This window comes from Nyctibius grandis, chromosome W (genome assembly GCF_013368605.1).
Source record: "Nyctibius grandis isolate bNycGra1 chromosome W, bNycGra1.pri, whole genome shotgun sequence".
Lineage (NCBI taxonomy): Eukaryota > Metazoa > Chordata > Aves > Nyctibiiformes > Nyctibiidae > Nyctibius > Nyctibius grandis.
In genome coordinates, this window is record NC_090694.1 from 6,841,716 (window position 1) to 6,854,005 (window position 12,290).

Sequence of the window (12,290 nt, forward strand, 5' to 3'; positions counted from 1 at the left end):
TAGGATAATGCCTATTATAAACATTCCCATAAGTAAACTCTATCTACAAAACATGCAGTTTGCTTCAGAACATACTGTTATTCTCTATTATTCTAGCTGAAAGGAAAATTACTGACAGGAAAGCTGATTCTGTATAAAGGTAACACAGAGCAGGCCTTTTAGAGCCTACTCTGAGGCCTGCTCTTGCTAAACCATCCGGTATCAATTTCCCCCTCTGGAAGTAGTTAGATTTATTATCTCACTACTTCCATATACTCTTCTCAATGATTGTCTTAACACAACCCACGAAGATCCCTATGATAACTATAATCACAACTACATAAACTATTCCCTCTAACATTGCGGCTAACTATCCTTTTAGAGACAATCCACCTAATTCTTGTAGGATTTTGTTGAGCCAATTATTTTCTGCTGCATCCCTGATTGCCCTGCTGTCTTCTGCTACTCTCTGTCGAACTGCCTCCCAATGTATTACAATTGGGGGTCGCTCCTTATCTCCTGCTAAAGTTAAATGGTTAAGTACATAAACAGCTTTTGCAAGTCTCTCAGAAGGTTCAGTCACCTCTCCCCCTTTTTGTTTTTGCAGAAGCTGTTTCAATGTACTATGAGCACGTTCCACAATCGCCTGACCTGTAGGCGAATGAGGAATCCCAGTGACATGTGTAATACCCCATAGTTGACAAAATTGACGGAAAAATCTGTGAACAGTATGCTGGTCCATTATCAGTCTTAAGTTGTTGTGGAACCCCAAGACTTGCAAAGCAAGCAAGTAAATGTCATTTGACATGACGACCTGTTTCCCCAGTTTGTGCTGTTGCCCATATTACATGTGAAAACGTGTCAACAGATACATGAACATATTTGAGCCTTCCAAATTCTGCAATGTGAGTAACGTCCATTTGCCACAGTTGCAACGCACACAACCCTCGAGGATTTACCCCTATTCCAATTCCCATGCCAATTTTCTGACAACTAGGACAAGCACTGACCAATTCGCATGCTTGTGCCATGGTGAGGTGAAATTGTTTCTCTAGCATTTTCGCTGATTGATGAAAGAATTGATGGGATAGGCGAGCTTGTTCAAATAAATTTGGTGATATTTGCGTATAGGACACAAGTGTGTCTGCTTTATTATTTCCAATGCTCAAACCTTGATCAAATTGATGACTACGAATGTGAGTAACAAAATAAGGTACCTCTCTGAGGTTTATTGCCTGATGCAACTGTAGCAAAATGGTGTAACGTCGTATATTCTTCACTGGTCGTATAAAAGCTCTTTCAATTCGATTTACAATGCCTGGTGCATAAAGAGAGTCTGTTACAATATTTACAGGTAAGTCCTTCCATTTTATAAAGACCTGGTATATTGCAAAAAGTTCAGGTGTCTGCAATGAGTCCTCAGTTTGTCCTGAGAATTTGCAATGTTTCCATTGTCCATCCTCTTGCCAGGTAATAACTGCTGAGTGTGATCGCTTTCCTGCATCAGTAAAAACAGTTAGTCCAGTCACAGGTATCTCTGATCTGATAGGTTTTTCTTCCCAATCCTGTTTGCAAATAAACTGTAGCTTTTTATCTTTTGGCAAATGTGTTAACAATTGTCCAGTAAAGTCCTGTAAGGCCATTTGAAAAATAGTTGACTGATTTGTTAACCACTGTAGATATTCCTTCTTGATAGGTAAATAGATAACATCTGAGTCTAATCCAGTAATGTCTGTAATTCTTTTATGCACTTTGACAAGCAATTGTGCTATTGCTTCCACTCTGGTACAAATTGTTGTTTTAGGATGAAAAGGTGGAAAAACCCATTCAATAATTCTGAGAGTTGGTTTTAATTGAACTATTAATGCTTTCAAATGCTTATTTTCCATTGATGTATTTGCAATAATTGCTGAAAGTGGCTCATTCGCAGTAATGCGAGCCACGTCCTGTGTAGCCACCTTGTGTGCAATTTTGTTTATAGCTGCTTGTTGGTCTGCAGTGAGTGTACAGCTCACAGTGACATCAGGGTTTTGTCCAAGCAATGGCATTAACGGTGCAATATCATCATTTGTAATGCCACAAGTATTACGAACCCACTGCAATTCTCCTAACAATTTCTGAGCATCAGCCAATGTGGATATATCAACTTTCAGCGTGATTTTTTGAGGTCGAATGGTTTGCTTAGTTACCTCCTAGCCTAAGTATCTCCAAGGCTCTGATCTTTGTATTTTTTCAGGGGCAATTTTCAGTCCTCGCTGTTTTAGCATTTTTTCTAACAATGGTAACACAAATTCCACCTTTAAATCCTGTCCAGCAATCAGAATATCATCCATATAATGATAAATCAAAAGATTAGGAAACTTTTGACGAAAAGGTTGTAAGGCCCATGCAACATATAATTGACATAATGTAGGAGAATTTTTCATACCCTGAGGCAAGACTATCCACTCATACCTTTTAGTAGGTTCCTGCTTGTTAATACTCGGAACTGTGAACGCAAATTTGGCACAATCTCTGTCATGTAAAAATATCGTGAAAAAACAATCTTTTAGATCAATTACTAAAATTTGCCACCCTTCTGGAATCATGGTAGGAGTGGGTAGTCCAGGCTGTAATGCTCCCATATCTTCCATAACATCATTTATGGCCCGCAAATAATGAAGCAATCGCCATTTGCCTGATTTTTTCGGAATCGTGAAAATTGGAGTATTGTAGGGGCTTGTGGACGGTCTGATATGACCTGCTTCTAGCTGTTCTTGGACTAACAATTCAATCTGTTCCAGCCTGTCTGATCTAAGCGGCCACTGATCCACCCATACCGGTGTTTCTGATTTCCATTTTAAAGGTCAGACAGGCCCTTTTTCAGTGACCGCTCCTAAAAAGGCGTTATCAATCGTGCACCTAATTGTGTTAAGACATCTCGTCCCACAAGCGATACTGGCACTTTCATGACATAGGTTCTAACATTTACACAGGCTCCGTCTGCAAATTGCAGCTGTATCGGTTGTTGACTCATCATTGGCAAAGTACAGCCTCCAACTCCTGCTATCGTTACTGGAGCCACTTGCACAGGCCAAGCAGAGGGCCAGTGTTGCTTTGCAATTGTCACGGTATAAAGCTGGGCCGGCTATTAAACCTGCGGCAGATGCTCTCTGTTATCCCCCCCCCTCCCCCCAGAGGGAAAGGGAAAGGGAAAAGGGAGAGAGACTTCTGGGTTGGAAAGTTAAAACAGTTTTAATAAACTATAATAATGAAAAAGAGTATAATAACAATAATAGAAATAATCAAATATATACAAATATATATACAAAACCAAGATTGAGCTCCCCTGAAGTCAGCCACGTCACCACCGGCACTGCAGGGCAGGCTCCGGGAAGGCCCAGGCTGGGCCTAGCAACGGTCGAGAGCTGGATTCAGGGATGCACGGATCGGGATCGGGGGCAGCAGGAAAACAGACGGAGTCCTCCTTGGACACCGGCCATAGCAGAAAGAGAGCGAGACCCTCGTGATCCCCCAGCTTTATACTGAGAATTACGTGTATGGGATGGAATACCCTCGTTGGTCAATTTTGGGTCACCTGCCCTGTCTGCTCCCCGCTGCAGCTGCGACGCCCCTTCGGCTCTTCACTTGTAAGAGTGAGGAATTCAGCAGTGACCTTGGTTTCTCTAAGAATAAGTACAGCAAGAGCCTTACTGCACAACATCCCTACCGGTACCTCAGCGATAACTACAAACTTCGAGCGTTATCAGTCCTGGAAGCAGACACTGTCTGCAAACATGCAGTTAGTTTCAGAAAGTGCAGTTACTTAGAGGAGACTTAGCTGGAAGTAAAAATCACTGAAAGGAAAATCGGCCTGGTTTAGGCCAAACCAGGACATTCCACCCCTTATTCCATACCATTCATGTCATACTCAGATCACCACTAACTTTTCATTTTAAAATATATACAGATAACATTAGTTTATGATTCATCTCTATACAGAAAAAAAAGTTCATCAAGTTCATTTATTTCAGGATTGTGGGTTTCCATCTGGCTAGGAGTCTCCCAGGGTAGGAGAGATGGTATGAGCTTTGTCACAGTTCGTGCCTATGGGTTGCAGGTTAAAGATGTCAGTCTCGAGGAGGTTACTGGATGCCACTTGCAGCTAGCTCCGGTCTCGTCACCACTGCTTCAACCTGAAAGACACTTATGAACACTGTTAGTATTATGCAGCAATTAACATCACGCAGTTCAGAATTAAGTATTCTCACCCAAGATCAGATCACCTTCAGGGACACATCGGACTCCACCATCCTGCAGCATCACCCACCAAGTACATCCAGGTCCTTGAGCAAAAGCAATCCCATGAATGGGTTTACCTTTGCCTGTAGCAGGAAGAACCCAGACAGTTTTTCCCAACAGATTCCTTTCATGCACCACAGGGACTTTATCCCCTTCTACTGTATGTAAAAGGTCTGACTGAGCAGGGCCAGCTCGGTTGATAGATCCTCTGGTGTTAACTAGCCAGGTGGCTTGTGCCAAATGCTTATCCCAGTTTTTAAAGGTTCCACCTCCCATTGCTTTTAGGGTAGTTTTTAACAGCCCATTATACCGTTCAACTTTCCCAGAGGCTGGTGCATGATAGGGGATGTGATATACCCATTCGATGCCATGCTCTTTGGCCCAGTTATCTATGAGACTGTTTTTGAAATGAGTCCCATTGTCCGACTCAATTCTCTCTGGTGTGCCATGTCGCCACAAGATTTGCTTTTCGAGGCCCAGGATAGTGTTCCGGGCAGTGGCATGGGGCACAGAGTATGGTTCCAGCCATCCGGTGGTCGCCTCCAACATGGTAAGCACATAGCGTTTACTCTGGTGGGTCTGAGGGAGTGTGATGTAGTCAATTTGCCACAGTTCAGCAGCCCAAATAGGTTTACCTTTACGCTGCCGGTTGCTTCGCTTCCACTGCTTTAACCACCCCCACAAAGCATTTGCCACCATCCATGAATCAGTATAAAGATACAGCCTTGGCCACTTTTCTCGTTCAGCAATGTCTAAAGCCAGCTGGGTGGCTTTTACCTCTGCAAATTGACTTGATTCACCTTGTCCTTCTGTGGCTTCTGTGACTCGTCGTATAGGACTCCATACAGCAGCTTTCCACTTCCGATGCTTTCCTACAAGACGGCAGGATCCATCGGTGAACAGGACATACTGCTTTTCATCCTCTGGTAGTTCATTATACGGTGGGGCTTCTTCAGCACGTGTCACCTCCTTTTCTGGTGGCATTCCGAAGTCTTTGCCTTCTGGCCAGTCCTGGGCGATTAGGGTTTCCTATTCGAGCCCTCTGTGTAATTAATGCAATCCATTTACTCCATGTAGCATCAGTTGCATGATGAGTAGTAGGAACCTTACCTTTGAACATCCAGCCTAGTACTGGTAATCGGGGTGCCAGGAGAAGCTGTGCTTCAGTACCGATTACCTCTGAGGCAGCTCTAACTCCTTCATATGCTGCCAGTATCTCTTTTTCAGTTGGGGTGTAATTGGCCTTGGAGCCCTTGTATCCTCGACTCCAAAATCCTAGGGGTCGACCTCGAGTCTCCCCTTGCACTTTCTGCCAGAGACTCCAGGTAGGACCATTGTCCCCAGCTGCGGTGTAGAGCACATTTTTAACATCTTGTCCCATACGGACTGGTCCAAGGGCTACTGCATGCACAATTTCTTGTTTAATCTGTTCAAAAGCCTGTCGTTGTTCAGGGCCCCACTGAAAATCATTCTTCTTTCTGGTCACTTGATAAAGTGGGCATATGATCTGGCTGTAATCTGGAATATGCATTCTCCAGAAACCCACAACGCCTAAGAAGGCTTGTGTTTCCTTTTTGTTAGTTGGTGGGGACATAGCTGTTATTTTGTTGATTACCTCTATCGGGATCTGGCGACGCCCATCTTGCCATTTAATCCCTAAAAACTGTATCTCCCGGGCAGGCCCCTTGACCTTGCCTCTTTTTATGGCAAAACCAGCTTTCAGAAGAATTTGAATTATTTTCTCCCCTTTGTCAAAAACTTCTGCTGCTGTATCACCCCATACAATGATGTCATCAATATATTGCAAATGTTCTGGAGCTCCGCCCTCTTCTAGTGCAGTCTGGATCAGTCCGTGGCAAATAGTAGGACTGTGTTTCCACCCCTGGGGCAGTCGATTCCAGGTGTACTGGATACCTCTCCAGGTAAAAGCAAACTGTGGCCTGCACTTTGGTGCCAAAGGAATAGAGAAAAATGCATTAGCAATGTCTATGGTGGCGTACCACTTGGCTGCCTTTGACTCCAGTTCGTATTGAAGTTCTAGCATGTCTGGCACAGCAGCACTCAGAGGTGGTGTAACTTCATTTAGGCCACGATAGTCCACAGTTAATCTCCATTCTCCATTAGACTTTTGCACTGGCCATATAGGGCTATTAAAGGGTGAGCGAGTCTTGCTAATCACTCCTTGATTTTCTAATTGTCTAATCAGTTTATGAATGGGGATCAGGGAGTCTCGATTGGTGCGATATTGTCGTCGGTGCACCATGGCAGTAGCAATTGGCACCTGTTGTTCTTCAACCTTCAGCAACCCCACAACAGAAGGATCCTCTGAGAGGCCAGGCAAGGTAGACAGCTGTTTAATGTCCTCAGTCTCTACAGCTGCTACACCAAAGGCCCATCTATATCCTTTTGGGTCCTTAAAATACCCTTTCTTAAGGTAGTCTATGCCAAGGATGCATGGAGCATCTGGACCAGTCACAATGGGGTGCTTTTTCCATTCGTTTTCAGTTAGGCTCACTTTGGCCTCCAATACAGATAACACTTGAGATCCCCCTGTTATTCCCGAAATGCTGACAGATTCTGTCCCTTTATGATTCGATGGCATGAGGGTGCACTGTGCACCAGTGTCTACCAGGGCTCGATACTTTTGTGGTTCTAATGTGCCAGGCCATCGAATCCACACAGTCCAATAAATCCGGTTATCCCTCTCCTCCTCCTGGCTGGAGGCAGGGCCCCTCTAATTAAAGATTGGATTCGTGCAGCTCACGGGGATTGGACCTTCATTTCCCCTATTCACTCTTGGAAAAAAGGGATTTGAGGCCCATCTACCGTGACTGGAGTCCTGCTCATTGGTAACTGGAGCAGCCATCCTCCTAGGAAAATTCTCTCTGGTATTTCTGTTAGCTTGCAACTCACGTACTCGTGCCTGTAGGGTACTGGTAGGTTGTCCATGCCATCTGTTCATGTCCTCCCCATAATCACGCAGGGTAAACCACAGGATACCTCGTGACGTGTCCCGTTTCCTTTGAGCCGGTCCAGTAGGAGGGCGTTTCCTCCTAAAGGCTGCAACACGGGCCTGTGTAGGTAGAGAGTCAAGTTTATTCTCGATCCTGGACAGTTTGTCTGACAGTTGTTTAAATGAGTCCTTGTTTTCCTTAGTCAGTTTTTCCACAGCCGAGACACGGGCCTGCAGTGGGGAAGAAATACTATCTTCATACTGTCGCATATAGTTAGCCATTTCGCCCACACTAGGTCGTGCCATAGCATCTTCTCCCCAGACTAATATTGACAACGTATGGGTATGTGTTGGTGGAGCACTCTTCACAACCTTCCGGAACATGGATCGGTTGCATTCCACTTCATCAGGATTTACAGGATCTACAATGTCCTGAGGGTGTTTATAAATGATCTCTTGCACAGCTAGTTCTCTAAGGTAGTTAATACCTTTTTCTATAGTGGTCCATTTGCTTAGGTGGCTCATAACATCATCTTTATAGGGATACCTGCTCTTTACAGCTGACAAGAGTCGCCTCCAGAGACTGATCGTGTTCGACCTTCTTAGAAGCATCTTATCAATACCACCATCTCTGGACAGGGATCCCAACTGTCTGGCTTCTCTACCATCCAATTCTATGCTATCTGCCCCATTATCCCAGCATCGGAGCAACCAGGTAATAATTGGCTCACCGTCATAACGACTAAAGTCTTTTCTTATATTTCGCAGTTCTTTCAGGGATAAGGAGTGGTAGGTTATCTCTACTTCCGAGTCCGAGTCCTCCTGTGATTGTTCTGCTTTAGAAGGACCTTTCTTGTCCTTCTTGTGTAATGGGCCTTCTTTAAAAAGACGATCAAGGAAACCCCCCTCTGTGTCAGGCCCTGACTCTGACTGAGAAGGGCCCTCACCTGGGTCCTGTGCTGGCTCTGCCTTAGAAGGCTCTGAGTCATCATCCTTCACTTTACTAGCTGATTTCTTTCGGTGTTTTCTCCTGGTTACAGGGGCAGCATGATACCTCCCGCTGTTGCTGCACTGACATCTAATCACATAGCACACCAGTAACACATTCAGGACACACGAAAATAACGACATGCCCTGTTCGAATTTTGCAGGAATCAGCTTGGCAAAAAAGGAGCAGATACTATCAAAATCAGTTAAAAGACGCCCGGTGTGCGCAGCTACGGATTCGCGATTAAAGCTGCCCATCATTGTATCATAGAGATAAGAGATCGGAATAATAACTGCCCAATTTATCACGACATAAATCAGTATCACAACCCATACCGAAACGACACATTTTGACCAGCACGCCCTGTTAAACCACATGTAAACACTAACACACAGCGCATACGGCAAGTAAGGTATGATTACACTTAACTCTAAAACAAGCTTTATAAAGAAAAGAGGTAACACAAGGTTCACAAATGACATTACCATCTTCGCTATCTGTTTTAATTTCCAACCCCTGGTAAATCTCAAAGGAAGAAATCTGATACTCTCTTGGCTGAGCTCTCCGGATCTCCTCCCACTGGAGCTGGGGTTCGACTTATCAGAGCAACCTGTCGGAGCTTCTCTCGAGCCCCACGTTGGGCGCCAATAAATCTGTCACGGTTTAAAGCTGGGCCGGCTATTAAACCTGTGGCAGATGCTCTCTGTTATCCCCCCCCCTCCCCCCAGAGGGAAAGGGAAAGGGAAAAGGGAGAGAGACTTCTGGGTTGGAAAGTTAAAACAGTTTTAATAAACTATAATAATGAAAAAGAGTATAATAACAATAATAGAAATAATCAAATATATACAAATATATATACAAAACCAAGATTGAGCTCCCCTGAAGTCAGCCACGTCACCACCGGCACTGCAGGGCAGGCTCCGGGAAGGCCCAGGCTGGGCCTAGCGACGGTTGAGAGCTGGATTCAGGAATGCACGGATCGGGATCGGGGGCAGCAGGAAAACAGACGGAGTCCTCCTTGGACACCGGCCATAGCAGAAAGAGAGCGAGACCCTCGTGATCCCCCCGCTTTATACTGAGAATTACGTGTATGGGATGGAATACCTTCGTTGGTCAATTTTGGGTCACCTGCCCTGTCTGCTCCCCGCTGCAGCTGCGACCCCCCCTTCGGCTCCTCACTTGTAAGCAGTGAGGAATTCAGCAGTGACCTTGGTTTCTCTAAGAATAAGTACAGCAAGAGCCTTACTGCACTACATCCCTACCGGTACCTCAGCGATAACTACAAACTTTGAGCGTTATCAGTCCTGGAAGCAGACACTGTCTGCAAACATGCAGTTAGTTTCAGAAAGTGCAGTTACTTAGAGGAGACTTAGCTGGAAGTAAAAATCACTGAAAGGAAAATCGGCCTGGTTTAGGCCAAACCAGGACAGCAATGATCGTAACATCAGCTCCTGTATCGATTAGCATAGAGATCTGTCTTTCTTCCCCATTCTGATTCCGCAATGTTACTCTTTCACGCGGTTGGTTTCTAGTGATGTCAATAGCAAGATTAACCAATGCTTGTCCCGTCGATCCGAAACAACCCTCCCCCCGTCTTTGTTTTCTGCGTTCGGAACACAGCCCTTAAAGGGAACTAACTGAGCAATCTTTTGGCCCTTCGGAATAAATACAGGCGGGGATAGGGTGTATACCATAGCACATATTTGACCTGTATAATCTGCATCAATAACCCCTGGCAGTACAATTATTCCCTGCTTGGAAATAGATGATCGCCCAAGAAGTAACGCACTCAAACCATGTCCTAAAGGTCCTTTCATGTTAGTTTCAACTACAGTTACTTGTTTGTCTGTTAAGTATATGTCTAATTTTGTTTCCACATCCACTCCGGCACTTCCTCTTGTGGCTGCGGAGTGGCGGTCCAAGCACCCTGACTTGTTTTCTGCGCGCGCGGGTGCAGCGCGCTCAGCAGGGAGTTTCCCTGTAATCGTTTACACTCTGCTGTATAGTGATTTGATCGTCAGCAGTGAACACACCACCTCCTTAATTCTTTTTTGCAATCTTTTCTAAAATGCCCTGTCTGTCCGCAGTTGAAACATTTTTTATCTCTATCCTTCACTCGCAGCAAAGGTCTCACTGCTGCTCCGACTGCAGCTGCCATAACTTGAGCCTGTTCCATTCCTAACATTCTTTCTACTGCTTCCAGCATAGCCGCCACCCCCGCACCTCTCGGTAAATGTGCCAATGCTTTTCTAGTTGTCTCATTAGCATTATCAAAAGCAAGAACATCCAGTAACTTGTCTCTAGTACTTTCATCTAAATCAGGCGTGCTTCGCAAAGCTGCATACAGACGATCTATAAATTTACCATATGGTTCTCCTATCTGTTGAAAAACTCTGGTATACGCTTGTTGAACACCTTCACTAGGGACTGATATTAATGCTTGAAATGCACTGTCCTGAGCTGCTGCTAATGCCTCAACACGAAACTGCGCTTGCCACTGTACAGTTGAAAAAGGACCCTCTCCTAACAGCATTTGTGCCGTGATGTTAAAGAGAGGATCATCCCGACCCCTAGGTGTATTAGCTATTCTATGACAAGCGCTATTCCAGGCATTAAGAAAATGTAGAACTTGAGAAGGAGACAGCAGCACGGATGTTAGTTGTCGAATGCCATTTGCCGTGAAAAGGTTAGTTGCAAAAATATGTTTAAGCAAAGCCTGCGTATACTGAGAGCCCAAGCCATTTGTCTGTATAGACTGGCATGTTTCTTTTATAATTTTCCAATCTAACGGTTGCCAAAGATTTTTTCCCTCAGGACCCGCACCCAAAATCACAGGATATGCTTGCGGAATTATAACTCCTTCTAATAACGCATCTCGAATGATCCCTTTCCATTTCACTCCTCCCCCCTTCCCCTGTATACGCGGGCAGACACTGACCCTCTCCGCCACCTCCCACATTACCAGACGGACGCAAACCTCCCCCCCCGCCCTGATCTAAAGGTGGAGTAGGTATTTGCAAAGGAGGTTGAGGTGGCCCTAATACTTGTCCCGAACACAGAGGGGGGTTTTGGGGAGACATAGTCACGTGTCCCGAGGCGTTGGCTGTACGATGCTGCTTCAATTCCGTCTTTAATTCTTCCAGTCGTCTACCAAGCTCTGTCATGTCAAGTTCGTGTCCATTTCGTGATGGTAACGGTCCTTTAAGTCCTTGTGACTCTGGTACTGCTGACTCCGTAACTGGAGACTTTAACGGTGGTCGTTTAGCGCCGGAATGTAAACTTTGTTCAACAGACTCAGGAAACGGCGAATCCGGTAAAGGTGGGTACAAAGCATGTTTACCCTCCTTCTTGTCCTCCTGCTCAGCCTCATCCGTAGAGAGATCAATGAGAGGAGGAGGGGGTTTTGGCCAAGTCTCCTGTTCAGCGTCTGAATCAATTAGTCCAAATCGAGTTCGTGTTTTAGGGCGCACTACCGGTTCTGATGGATCTGTAGGGCGCACTACCGTTTTTGATGGATCTCTATCTATTTTACTCGCTCCCCGCTCCTCAGCTTTTTTCAGAGCCGTCCGTACCGACGGCGATAAAGGAGCTGCCACCGGTACAGCCACCGGGGCCGTGGGAGGTGTTGGTCCCGCAAACAGTGAGGGGGTAGTAGGCGTCTGCTGTCCTAAAGCCATAAAAGCTGAATGTGTGACTTCTCTCTCTGCTTTTATTCCCTTTAACGCTTCACTAACCAGCTTCCATGTAGCAGACAATTTAAAGGCTTCCTTATCACCACTTGACACCACATCCCAGAGAGAGTCACCAATCTTCTCCCATAAAGGCACTTCAAAGACATCATTAAAGGTTGTAAAATGTCCTTTGTCTTTTGCCCAAAGCAGTAACTGCTTTAACGCAGCTTCGTCATATTTAATTCCTCTCTCAGAGAGTATATGTTGGAGGAGTTTCACCACTGCCACTTCTGTCTTGGTCAGGGTAGACCCCATTCCTCCCCCAGCTGCCTGGGAAGCCCTACCCAGGTTTTCCTTTGCTAGCAAAACTCGGGCTTGCCGCATCCGTTCCTGCCGGTGCAAAAATCCAGTTCCGGGG

The 12,290-nt window shown here is 45.4% G+C and overlaps 1 pseudogene; it reads right to left on the reverse strand.

Annotated features, from left to right (window-relative positions):
- Positions 1–11,878, reverse strand: part of LOC137675658 (nuclear pore complex protein Nup155-like) — a 52,569-nt pseudogene extending 40,691 nt beyond the window's left edge.
- Between the last annotated feature and the right edge of the window lie 412 nt (positions 11,879–12,290).